We start from the raw sequence: 14497 nt of genomic DNA, 5'->3' as shown, positions 1-14497 counted from the left end.
CTTCTGGGCAGAGTCCCAGGGTGTGAAGGGATTAGTTATGGAAAAAATGATCATTCGGAAACCAACACTGAACATTATTAAAAGTCTTCAGTGAAGACTCTGTGGTTCAAGATTTATCTATTAAGAATGTGAACATTGCTATTTGGAGGTAGGAACCACGTTTAATTTCTCAAACTGTAGGTTGCTTTTTTCATTTATATATTGCCTTTTTTTTTTTTTTTTTTTAGTAATTATTGTATTATATGTGTACTATATAAGTAACATGGGAGGAATTACCATATCTTTATTTTTACGCATTTTGGTTAATAAGGGATTTTTTACTTCTTCAGATGTTTCACTGAGAAAGAGGCTGAAGATTTACTCATTGGGAATGTACTGGACTTTGACTTATTTTGACCTATTGAGAGATACAGTGTAAAGGCATTAATTAGTTAAAATATGATAGACTGTAACATGATTGATCTTTTGGGAACTTTAATATTCCATTTTATTTCATCTCTTATTTCTTGCAAGCTAGTTTTGTTGATTTAGTCAAATAAATTATTTTGGGTAAAAGCTGGTTAACCTGTAGATCTGAGAGAGAGAGAGAGAGAGAGAGAGAGAGAGAGAGAGAGAGAGAGAGAGAGAGAGAGAGAGAGAGAGAGGGAGGGAATGCAGGGTGAGTAGGTACAGATATGCACTACCAGTAGTCTTTTGATGCGGTCACTATCAGTGCTACGAATAGACGGGACGTCTCGACTTTGTAGTAACAGGTAAGCAATGAAATTTCCTCTCGACTGGGCAACATATATATATCCATGAAACAGAATAAGGATTTCACTACTTTAACCGAAGAAGTAAAAGTTAAACGTCTCTGAATTGTACCCCACACACTATTTCCTTTTATTTAATATTGATTCTTGTAGACAGGAAGTAAATACTTTGAATTTTATATAAGATTAATAAGTGTATACTTCAAGTATATACTTAAGACATTTGTCTCTGATAAGATATGGACAAATCGAAGTTATTTTAAACCAATTAATAAAAATATTTTAGTAATTGTCAAGAGGGAGGGCAGGGTGAGAAATAAACTACTTGTAGCGCTTCTGCATAAGTTTCTAACAGTGTGTTTAGGAAGCGTTCTGTACGAATGGCTCTGTTATCAGAGGTGAGATCTAGTTCACCTCCATGAGGCATTTATCACTGGTAAACTGCTATGGTTTAATGTGCAACGATTGCTGATGCTATAGGGAAATTTTATTTTTTAATCATGAAATTGCAGCTCAGCAACTGACCCAAAGAAGTTCCACAATTGCTTGAATAAATTGTATTTGGTCAGCCACAAACCCATATCAGTGCAGGAATGACATCCTTCGAGACGCTTTCGAAGCTAGTATGTGCAATACAGGGTTCCAAACACAGAATGACATTGACGATACGAATTAGATGCGGTAAGCATTGAGTCCACTTATAGGAATTAGATATGTAATTCCAATTAACCAATGGTGTTCGGGGTCAGACATCATAGAAAATCAATACGCATGTAAATAGAAAAGTGTTGTTACAGTGATATGTAATAGAGTGGATCAACGCAATATGGATAAAAAAGGAGATAGACATGCAGAAGAAAAAATAGCAAAAAAATAAAAAAAAAAATTGGGCAAGACGTGTGTTTTGCCTCGTTCCCTTTGTGGGCTCCAAACCCAGCCCATACACTCTAGCAAGAGTTCGTTTATCATTAGCACTCCATTCTCGAACAAAAATAGTTTACTTAGCGGAAACCTTACCGCTACCACCGATCATGATTTTCAAAGCCCATCACAAAAGGAAAGACTTTTTCAATTATTTCCCAATCCAATTCAGGGCTTCCAGTGGTAAGCGCATCCAAAAAGTTTGAGGAAATCGAGAAGTTGAAGGGATACTGTGACTATCAAAATAGACAGATGTTTCTGGTAAATGTGGCCACTTCAGCCTCTCTCTTGATTGATGGACAGAGAGATTCCAATCTATTTTAGCTTACACGAACATTTAATATGAATTTTTGCAGTCATTAGGTCAACTATTAGACAACATGCAGCAATATACTTCAGTTACCATGATAACTCAAAAGGCCGTAAGCCTGATGTGATGACAAACTCATATAAGAGAAAGTGTGGAAAGATTTTTATAAATTTGGCAATTAGGAACTGGAATATAGAATTTAGGCCATAGGCTAAGCGGTGGGACCTATGAAGTCATTCAGAGCTGAAAGGGAAATTGACAGTAAGAAGGTTGGAAAGGTGTAACTGGAGGAAAACCTCAAAGCAGTTGCACTATAAAATAATCATTAAAGAAGGTGGAAAGTCAGAAGGAAGAAAGAAAATATGAATGGAGGTACTGCAAAAAAGAATGAAAGGGGCTGCAGCTAGGGGGCCAAGGCATGCTACAAAGAACCTTAAGTAATGCCTACAGTGTACCATGTGAGGTGCACTGACGGCACTACCCCACTACAGGTAAATTTGCCAATTAGGAAACCAGACTGAAAATTAAAAGGAGAAACGGTGATGAGGGACTATGAAGTTTATAGTGTATACAGTTTATATTCCAGGTAATAAGAAGCTAATGTCAACAGTTTTCGTGTACAGAATTTGCGCAACAGTTCTGGCTAAGGTTCAAATGATCATGTTGGAAAAAGCGAATAACACCAAGGCAACAAAAATGACACTGATCTAAATAAAATGAAGTAATTGCAATAAAAACTAGTGGAATAAAATATACTAGAACATCTTTTTGTAATATATAACAACCCTTATAAAAGAAATTATTCGAGTACGTACAGCTTAACAGTTATTTTCTTTTTCTTTTGTGTATAATATTTCCTTGGAAAGATCAAATAGCACATCTCGTTTGAAATACAGATGGCTTCTGAATTTTCCAAGCTACCTTCCTACAGCAACACCATCTGCGTTTCCTGGTGTTTCTACGTTTGAAGAAATGAGCTGCTAACCTGGCATTATGAGTTTAACTGTACTCCTTTCTGTAAAATTCTTTAAAAATTTGCAATTCAATACAAACCGTGTTATTGCATATGGCGCATTACTCCCCATTTTAATGTTATTCCAGAATTTTTTTTCGTTCAGTTATTTTATCCCTTCTTTTTGTAATACATTTCAATTTTTTCATTCTACGCCTTTGCACTCTACACGTATTCTATGCTCACAAAAATACCTGTCATTTACCTGAAAACTTCGATAATTCTCTCCATATTTCTTGTATTTGACCTTGAGAACATTCTTTAATGAACTGGTGATTTACTCAAGAGTTTTACCTCGGGACTCAGCTGCTATTTGTTTTTGTTTATTTTTTCCATACATTCACACACAAAGAGACTCAGCAACACCTACTTCTATGTCTTTTTCCAAAAAAAATAAACAAAGCTCCTCTATTATTATTTAAGGAGTATAGATTACTGCAGTCTTGCCATGAAGATACATAATTCAGCATGCTAAACTTGCTACAAAAAGAATTGCAGCTTTATTTGAATATAATACATTACTGAAGCATTACATTTGCATTATTCATTTATCTCTGAAATACTGTTCTTGTATGGCAAATCCTACTCTTCGTTTGCCTCTAGATAGAATTTCCTTCACAAGATGCTTCGCTGCTCAATATTTCATCAACAAAAATGCTTTACTTGATCACGGTCTCTTTCATGTTACAGATAATCGGTGCAATTCCTCCCCATCTTTTATTTTCCGTTGAATTCCTTAATTTTCCCTTTTGTATAAGAAAGGTTTATTGATTCATTGGGATTATGTCCCTTATTTACTCCATCCGCCTTTTTTATGCTCTTCCATTAAGCCTGATTAAATAGGGGCATCTAATTGCCCATGATATCACCACTGAAATTAGAACATAGAATAAAAAATCCGGAATATATATTCGAGTAAATATGTGATGGGGTCATAAAAGTTATGAGGTGATGGAATCGTGGTGTTGTCACAACTATTAAACTAGAGCTTAGTTTCTGTGACACTAAAACGCTTTATTAAAGCAGATATAAATACATTGTGAGTGAGGCTTTAAAAAATGCAATAAAACGGTTTTCAATCGGCTCTTTCAAAATGCATCCATCATGTAGATTGAACACTTTATAGATATAATACATAAATATGTTGTCAGCCTTTAATATGCCGATGTCCTTTATACTATTCCATAGTTGTTAGCTCAAGAATAATTAAGATTTCAGAACTTAATAACCTGAATGAACATCATGAAAAAAATTAGACAATGAATATTCATAAAATATACATATATCTTACATTCCGAAAATCTGAGAGATGAAATGTACCTTTAAAGCAGAAAACTGCTATTTATATATCTATTAACCAATTTACCTACATACTATCTACTAATCTCTATCCATTAACATCCAAAGATATAAGTATGTAATTTCTTACACGTGCTGCCTCTTATGCAAGACAGAGTAAATACGTTTTCTTTCCTTCTCCCTCGGGGAAACAGAAAGCTCGAGACGAGTTCGGATATCTGAAATACCATCTTCCCATAATCAGGAACTTGTTTACGAAAACAGCTTCTGGAGGGATTTAACGAGTAGGGTTCATTATGATACTACGGCTCTCTTCCCCCGGATTCTTTCACTAAACCGATATTATATATTCTGTTATTTGCCCAAAGGATGTTTGGACTTCCAGTGGTCACGGCTCCCACTTTGGTTCTTCTTTTCGACGAAATTTCGTCAGTGGGGATTCTTAGACTAAGACAGCGTCGTAAACTCTATTTAGATGTTCCTTAAAGATTTAGCTATGATCGGACTACGTATCTTTAATTAATGGGTCTACAATATTTCAGAATGGACGGGAGATGAATTGAAAATACAGGACGAGTAAAAGGACACTACTCTGATTCTGTAATATCTTCTCTAACGAGTGGCATACACAATAAAAAAAAATCTCAATTTTTATTTTACCAAAGAATCAAATATCTTATCGCTTTTACTTACGGAGCTTTTATATTCCCACGTTTTACATACAAGTGCACGTGAACAGATTTTTCTATGTAGGGTTATTCCAGATATGTTTTCCATCTCGATTTATGCAATTACAGTTCTGATGCCTAACTAGTAAGGCCTTATGCCATGAATGAATGGAATTACATTGCGTGTATTCCAACATTACACCGCTAACGTTATGCTAACAAATTACATAAAAGGCAGTAGTTACAAAAAGGTTATGACAGTAATATCAAGACCATTGTCAGCGAATGGTTAACAAAATACTTCAAAAAATTCCATATCAAATAACTGTATTTATAATGTATAATCGGTAAACCATGAATTCCGTTCAATTCTGAATCTATTTTCAATAAATCTCATACTATCTTGCGTTTATCTCTCTCAAAATGCAAAGCAATTCGCAAAAAGGCCTCGTTGGCTTCCGAATTCGACTTTACTTTTTTTTTTTTTTTTAAATTCCGACATTTATTTCATTAATACTTCTCGCTATCATATACTTTTTTCTTCGCAATAACAAAAACCGTTTGTTATTAGATCATAGTTTTTGGGTAACTGTCTGTTTTAACTTTCGTGTTCTACATAATTTATTGAGTAGAGTTCGTTCAACAAATTCCTGATGATTCGGGAGCTGAAGAAATCAAATTATACTTAACAAAATTATGAAATCATATTTGCGCGTTTCCTGGAATCATTATAAACTGCTCTTACTTAATAGGGCAGAAAAAAATACGCGCTGATGATTTTCCTTTAAATTCTATTTTTTTAATGGTGCGAAGTATAATTAAAGCGTCATATGACCCTTATCATTGGCAGTTCATTATTATAATTTAATTTTACAGCATGACAAAAACCAGCGCGAACAGCACCATTACATACAACGTTGGCCCATAAAAGGAAGTGTGAATATCCTAACTTGTCGTATAATATACCACTGGCGAAGCGTACTCTAATTTCACACCTAATTTTCTTCTAAATTATATAATCATGAATATATTTGAGCTGCAGACAGAGTTTTCGTTGTGCATAAGCAAAGAAACCTCCTAACTAATTCAGCGAGGATGGCCGTGATTGTTTAAAAAATTTCTTTTTAGTTTAAAAATACTGTGAACCTCTGAGACAACTGTCAGTTGCAGTTTGATGCATTTTAATACTTAAGGAAATTCATGAAAATGCCCTTTAATTAAACTTTAGATTTCCATAGCATGTACAAACCATTTACCGTAAATGGTCACGCTTTTTATCATCTCCTCCAATACCGCGTGACACAAAGAGGCTTCCGAGAAATTCCTTTACTCATGTCTTTCCTGTGCTTCATCCTCAACAACTCTCCGTTCATCTCCAACTTCCTTCTTCAAGCTCTCCTCCACGTAAGACTGGATCTCCCAGCTCTTCTGGTGCCTGCAGGAGCTCAGCTGATATTACCACGCACTAATCTCCCTGGGGTTGTACGAAGGACATGTCAAAGACAGCTCTATCTCCTTTTCATCATTATCTCCTCTACATATTATTATGTGGGTATCATTTTTAATTCTATCCTGCGAACTGACTCGGAATATTCTTCTCAAAACTTCATCCTCAAATAAAGAAAATATTTTAAGTATAGCTTCATTGCCATACCATGATTCATGCCTTCGGAGCAATACAGATCGTGCTAGACTTACTTTCGCATGCAATTTCAGTCTATGTGATTTCTAATTCTTATAAAGCCAGACAATTTTTGATTTGTCTCTTTTAATCTTTGACTAACTCAAAAGAACCTGTACGGGATAGTTTCTAAATATCTGAAAGGTTCAACCTTATCAATCCTTTTTACATCTAAAGTTATTTTAGCCTTATTTGTATAATCAATCCTCATTACTTCCTTTTTTTTAATTTATTTTGAGCCCCATATCTTGAACTATATGATACATTCTACTAAAGCTTTATCAATCTGAAGGTGTTTATCTGATTAAAACATGAATCATCTGCATATTCTAATTCTGTCACGTTTCTGTCATTACTCAATCTAAACCTCTTCCAGATCTGACCACTTTTTTTCTAAATTAAAAAAATCTATGAAAATGTCACACAGAAAAGGGGAAATGACATTTCCTAGTCGCACCCCCTTATTTACTCCAAATTAGTTTGGCAAGGCCAACACAGAATTAACTTGGCATGTATTTCGTTCAAGGATAATTTCAATTATCTTTGCGTTAACAAGAATGCCAGTGATGCAAGATCTTTCATAATATTGCTTTACTGAACTGTCAAACGCTTTCTCCCAATAATCAGAAACCACGAGAAGCGGAGTTTTAAGTCCGCATACTACTGCACAGGGTCTCGATTTAAATATTTGATCCGTGCAACTCCAACATTTTCTAAGTGCGTGTAAATGATTCACTTCTACAACAAGGTATCTCTAAATTACCAAAAATGTTCAGTGATACATTCTTTCTGAAGAACAACAGCTGATCATATACAGCATAAATGTATTTGTGTGAGCGTGTGAGAGAGTTTTTTTTTTTTAATTAAATGCATTTCCACGATAGTAATTTGCCCGAAAGTGCCGCGTTTACTCTTACATATGTCAGCCATACAGGAGAACAGTTTATTGTTGAGTGCGCCCGCTATGTTAACGTGTTTTAAAAAAGCGTTTACTGCATTGCATTACAATTTCAGGAAAACAGAGCTATAATATTTTAGTTTTCTAAACCATGATGAATATTTGTTTTCAGGTGACACCAAATTGCACACCCTTGGTGGTGGAAGTAAATTTTCATTCTATCATTTCTCTTTTTTTTCTATCTTACTTTTCTATATATGACAAAAATTCTTAGAGTTGGTTGTAGTGCTGAAGGTATTCATTTTGTGAGAGGTTCCGCACCAAATGAGCTACTTCTCTCTCTCTCTCTCTCTCTCTCTCTCTCTCTCTCTCTCTCTCTCTCTCTCTCTCTCTCTGTCTGACTGACTCTCTCTTTCAGAGACCTAGGAAATCGCCAGTGGTCATTTTAATGATCGCCATTATACCATCATTTCATCCTGGACAGAACTGAGTGAAATTCTTTTCCTACTCTCATCTGTCGTCGATATTTGTAATAAACCTGTTCCCACTTTACAAAAATAAAAAAAGCAAATATTTCAAAATACAGTCGTCACTTGTTCATAGATACGACTTTAAAAGAAACTATATTTGCACGAAAGGAACTTCATTTGTTCAGAAGAACTGCAGTTCATTCGTTAATTTTTCATACTTTAAAATTATAATTTTTCAAGAGTGGTGAAATACGCAAAGTTCCGCGAATAAAAGCGATGAGTATAACAATAACATTAACATTAATCATAACACTGGTAGCATTAGAAGTAGTAGTAGTAGTAGTGCTAGTAGTAGCATTGGTGGCATTCATGATTAGTATAAACCTTAAATAAAAATGCAAAGGGTCACAATTTTTTGAAAACTTCCACTGAACCGAAGGGCCACATGAGTAGAATATGCACCAAGAGAAGGGGAAGCGAAGCTCAGAAATATGAAGACGACAAGAGCATATGAACGAAAACAAAACAAACCACAAATTAATATAAAAAAAGAGAAATCAGTGAGAAAATTAAAAGAAAATGGCACTCCATCTCACAACAGAATATCAGGCTCTCCTTATCTTATGAACAAAGGCTTCAACAGACTTCCAGGAAGACAGTTGAGCCGCGCTACGAATCACGCGCACAAAATCTAAAGAAAAATGACCTACTGACTACATATGACCCTACAAGTGGTCAAATGCCAAACAGGATTACCGCAAACTTCTTTATTGAGAATAAGGGATAAGCATGCTGACATCCGTACAGGTAAGCAATATTCCAACGACTGCAGAACAGATACCATGAAATAATTTGAAGATTTACGAAACATACTAGGTATTATGAATTCAAGTGGTACAAAACATTATGGTCAGAGAATCATGAAGTAATAGCATCTTGCAAAATTAGTTAATAAAATTTCCAGTTTGTTGGAATTCAATTTAATATGACGCGGAATATATTATACAAACTTGTTGGCGCGCGCTACATGCGCTGGAATCTGGGCTGCTGTCTTCCCTACCCTCCCGATCCCCTAACGGACAAACAGGTTTGCAGGAGGAGGATGGATGTTTTCCCTACCCTCCCGTTCCCCTACCCGAGGCAGAAAAACCGGTTTGCAGGGCGTGGGTGGCCCTCTCATGTCTCCCCTATTGTCACCCGGCGGGGGGGGTGACAAACAAGATCCACTTGGATTTTATTGTTATAGACGAGCTTGTTGGTGCGCGTAGCGTGCGCTGGAACTTGGCGTTGCCGTCTCCCCTACCCTCCCGATCCCCTACCTACCCCACCCCATCCGGGGCGGATACATGGGTTTGCAGGAGGAGGGTGGATGTCTCCCCTACCCTTCCGTTCCCCTTTTGCAGGGGGTGGGCGGCTGTGTCACGTCTCCTCTACTGTCTTCCGGGGGAGGACAAACAAGATCCACTTGAATATTATTATTATAGAAGATAGGTAGATACTGATACATATTGGATTCATGTTAAGGTCAGCTGTCACTTCGTTTCACATTAGTGGGAGTCAATGGCTGCAACGAGAGTTAATCATTTGCTCTTTCTAAAGACAACCAAGGTCTACTAATACTATGCTTTTGGAACGTTTGAGAAGATAGGGATAGGCTGATGGAAACACATTCAAGAAGAACTCATATTTTTTTACTGAAATTTCGGCCTTTCAGAACTCAAGATAGTGTAAAGATGGAGCTGAAGTGGTTGGACAACTAGATATACTGTAGAGCTCCAGAATATAGAGCTGATGAAACACAAGGATCTGAAGGTGGAACTGGGATAAAATCCAACAATTGCACTGAGCATGAACAGCAAGACTGAAGAAAGAAAGCGGGAATGAAGGTAAAGTAAACGGTTAAAAAGTGGGTGCTGGTAGGGGCCGATGGGAAGCTGCAAACTCCTACAGTGGCCTGACGATGATACCCCTTACGAAGCGTGAAAGCACATAATCACCAATATCAGTGTAAAGGAGTTTACGTATATAAGGAAAATGAATAACCCTAATAGATGCATCACCAAAATAACTTTGCACAAGTCTGAGCTCATTTCCATTCCCAAGGTTGTCTTCCATGCAACTCACTGGATCTAAAACTAGTAACTATAGTTCGGACACTAAAGCTGTACATCTCAGCAGCTTCAGAGTCTACTTACAATGCAGTTACCACTTCTTCATATCATATAATTTCCTCCTTTCTGTGACAAAACTATTTAATAAAATTATATAATGTTCTGATTTTAAGCGAAATACAGCAGATATCTTTTTAATGATAAGAAAACTCGATATATATCTCCATCATAAATATATCTACATTGTCTTGAATAATTTTTTTCCTTGAACAAAAAGAATATTTAGTGAAAATAAATTGAAAGGCTTCTGTAAGAGGAGCGTTGACCAAATCTGTTAAAAATTCATAAATGAATGTTCAAAGATATCCTTGAAACAAAAGACCAAATCTGTTAAAAATTCATAAATGAATGTTCAAAGATATCCTTGAAACAAAAAGAAGTATTATCACTGATGTAGTCCAATACAATGCCTTAACATGACGCGAATTGGCAATCATTTCTAGCAAGTTTTCAGTGGCACAGCCACTTTCTATTCTTTACCGTTTAAGAGGAGGCCTTGGCCATAGTTTTATCAAACTGTAGCACTGGTCAGAGATGCCAGTAAATTTACAGCGACAGTTCTTAATTCTGGCAGAAAATATTAGTGCTGTAATCAGTACACCCCAGAAATATGAGTGTGCCAATTTATCTGCTGGTGGCGACCTGAAGATTACCAATTTGATCCTCAAACTTGATGCAATAAAAGTGCGAGAAATAACTGAACTAATGTTTATTATTTTTGTTAAAAGGCAATTAAAAGAAGAGCCGTTATCGAAGGAATGCAAACACGCATATGTCATAGCACTTACACAAACTTTGTAACATAAAACCTATAATCTAATTTAGCAACAACAGATGTACCAAATTTTACAGCACAGGCACATAAGTGGTATATACCTCAGTCATCTCAAAAAAAAAAATAAAAAAATAAAAAAAATAATAATAAATAAGTAAAATAAAATCAGAATTATAAATAAGTTTTATGTATATTTTACCGTTGGCAAGATTATCACCGTACCGCCAAGTTCCTTTAATGAATGAATTAATATATCAGAAGCATCACGTACTCTGTCCACTTTACTCATCAGCCTTTTAAGATTACGATAATCACGATGTAAAAACTTATATATCCATAAGTACCTGGAGTAATAATAATAATCTAACTGCCTTAACCTTCAAATTACTTAACCCAGCCACATCCCGATTCCTGACACTTCATGGAAAGAAAATGAAATCAATGCAAATTACTTGATAATGGGATCATTTTTTTATTCGAAGCACTTGATGGCAATGGAAATGTCTCCGTTAATACCCTTCACAAAACTGTGTATATGCAACAACCTTTCAGCCATGATGCCATCATTTAAATACAAAAATTGATCTTGTCTTTGAGTCAAAACTTTATTAAATTCATTATTTAATTTGGTATCTTAAACTGAATGTTGCATGTCACTTCTGTCTCCATTATCATTTCATTTTAAGCCGTCGTAACTGGGGTGGACTTTGTAAATCTCAGTAGACTGATAAATTTCAAGACGAGGATTAACCAAAGCATATTTTTAAATCTTTATTTTAACGTTCCATTTTCAAAATCAGCTGAAGTAAGCCAAACCTTGGATATGATGAAAGTTCATACAATATTAAAATCACAAAAAATAATAAATTCTAAAATCTAAAAAAAGCCTTAGATTTTCAAAGTTAGGACATAATGATATAAAACATTAACATTATATAGTAAGGAAATGAGCTTTAATGGCAGTTCATTTCCTTTGTATATAATACAAATATGTTTATAACATCATGTCCTAACTTTTAAAAATTTTATGCATTTTTTAATTTTATACCTTTATTGTATTTTTTGTGATCTTAATATTGTATATACTTCCATCATATCCATGTCTTTTACTCATTTCAGTTGGTTTTGAAAATGGCAGCAGAATAGCGTGGAAACGTTAAAATAAAGGTTAAAAATATCCTTTGGTTGTTCATAGTTCTAAAATTCATCAGTCTACTGTTATTTCGTATTCAATTAGGTTTTGAAGCCTACGGAAAACATTTCTGGCTGTATTCATTTAGTGTGCTTTTTAGGTACAGCATTGTGACCTGCAACCACTAAAGCACACATACAATGATAACAGTAGCTTATATTGGTACGATAGAATCATTTGAGTAAAAAGCAACCTAATTATGCTAATGTTTTCTCTAAAAATAATGCAGCGATGGTACATGTATCCTTTACATTCTCATTAATCTAAACGTAACCTCGAACATGTCCAACCGATATTATCATCATAAATGGTTACCTGCAGTTTGGTATTCCTATTATATTTGAATATTTATTCTGCCACTTGTTAGTTGTCACCAAATACAGAATGAACATCTTCATATATCCCTTTCACTGCCAATCTTCTTACATTACTTTTCTTAACTACCTTTAATCAAGTAGCTAATAAAGGCATGAAACTCGTCATTCTTTATATACAGTCTGGCAACATTGTCTTTCTAAAGCCGATGTAGATATTGCTGGCTAGCCCCTCACCTAATTCAATTTACTAAATCTTAGAGAATCATCCGACCATTTATCATCACAGCTAGCATTCGCTTTGAGATTTATGACAGAACTTTTCTTGCCATTCATGTTCTGGTTAGTTGTAGGATTACATTTACTATAAAAATATAGAAAACATTTCATTAATACAGACAAAACCCGCAAACACAGTTCAACAACGGTTTTTTGTCAACAAAAGTTGTTGTTATGGTGTGCACTGTCTCTAAGTATGGGAAAAACATGAATGTAATGGGCTACTAATTTCAAAAGTCCTTTTCAACGTTCATTATGTTAACGATCTACAGCAAAATGGGACTTCCATCATCCTTCTAAAATAGAGTGGAATAAAGCTAAAATATTATTATATGTTTCCAGTTATAGCAGATATTCATTTGTTGCAAAAGTTTAAAATTTCAATTTTACATAAAATCTGAACTGCAGTACTACGGGTTAACTGTAGTACCTAAACTTCAATTCTGATAACTCAAAAATAAATGCTTTTCTGGCCGCTCTTAAAAAACGACGTGCTAAGCGTTCACAGTGAGTCACTTACGCACAATAGCAGTGAACGTCAGAGGAATAAAGACATCAAAAGCTGGTAATTATGGAACTAACTTTCATTTCAATACAAAGAGCTAAATAATATGAAAGGAAATGGGAACAAATAGAACTAATAGTTTCAAGGCGATAAAACTCTGAAGACCTCTAGGTCAAAGCTTCAATTGAGCTTGGACATTTCCTCAGGGTGAACGCGTGGTTTCAACAAAATATTCCTAACGTGTAGAGACTTTGTAAGCATGCATGAATACAGGCAGGACGAGCACAACCGACGGTGAAAAGATATTGAAATGCAGGCATTGTTCCCAACAACATTAAAAAACAGCAATACGACAAAACAGAACGTTGTACATGAGAATGATCATTGTTCATTAGCCGAGAGTAAGGTTCCTCCAAAGCCTATATTTCGCTTCCATTCACCTTTCAGACAGACGACTATTTTAGGGTCAGGAAGACAAATTTAATCAGAAAATAACTTATGACTAAAACACTTAATCTTCCACGCAAGCCCCTACCTCTCACAAACGAAGCCCCCCCTCTCCGCCCACTATCTCTCTGTCTCCAATCAAGATAAGACAGAAAGAGACAACAACAAATGCTAACTACTAATCGAAAGGAACAAAAGAAAATGGCGACTATTTTACCTTTGAAGGACGCTGTTGGTGAACCACGGAAGACACATACTAGCGATGAGCAGGAGATCCCTTTTCTATCAAATGTTTACGAGGGAAAGCCTCTCTCTCTCTCTCTCTCTCTCTCTCTCTCTCTCTCTCTCTGCGTTGTCAATTAATCACAGAGCGTTGTTGATGATTGCCAAATTACTCTCTCTATAAATGCCTCCACTAACGGACACAATCATAAATCTTACTTATGAGTTATAAATCATTCATTATGGCACTGAACCGGAACGGACGCACTCGGATGTTGAAACTGTGATGTTATTCCTAACTTAACATGTCGACGAAAATGACTCACTCGTTTATAAACAATCTAAAATTTATGCACCAAAGAGCTCAGGTTCCATTTAGTAATTAAACAGAGAAGTCAGTTATGCGGAGAAATTTCCATTTTAAAAGCATATTTTGATCAGGCAGTCTATCAGTTATCTATTATCTTCATCCTTCAATAACAGTTACTGAAATTTTAAAAAAAATCCTGTTTGAAAAGAAATGTTATAATGATACAACTCTTTTTGTGTGTGTGGGTGTTATTTTCACATGCCCAAAAAAT

The sequence above is a fragment of the Macrobrachium rosenbergii genome, chromosome 58 (assembly GCF_040412425.1).
Source record: "Macrobrachium rosenbergii isolate ZJJX-2024 chromosome 58, ASM4041242v1, whole genome shotgun sequence".
Taxonomy (NCBI): Eukaryota; Metazoa; Arthropoda; class Malacostraca; order Decapoda; family Palaemonidae; genus Macrobrachium; species Macrobrachium rosenbergii.
Note: the sequence above shows the minus strand (reverse complement) of the source record.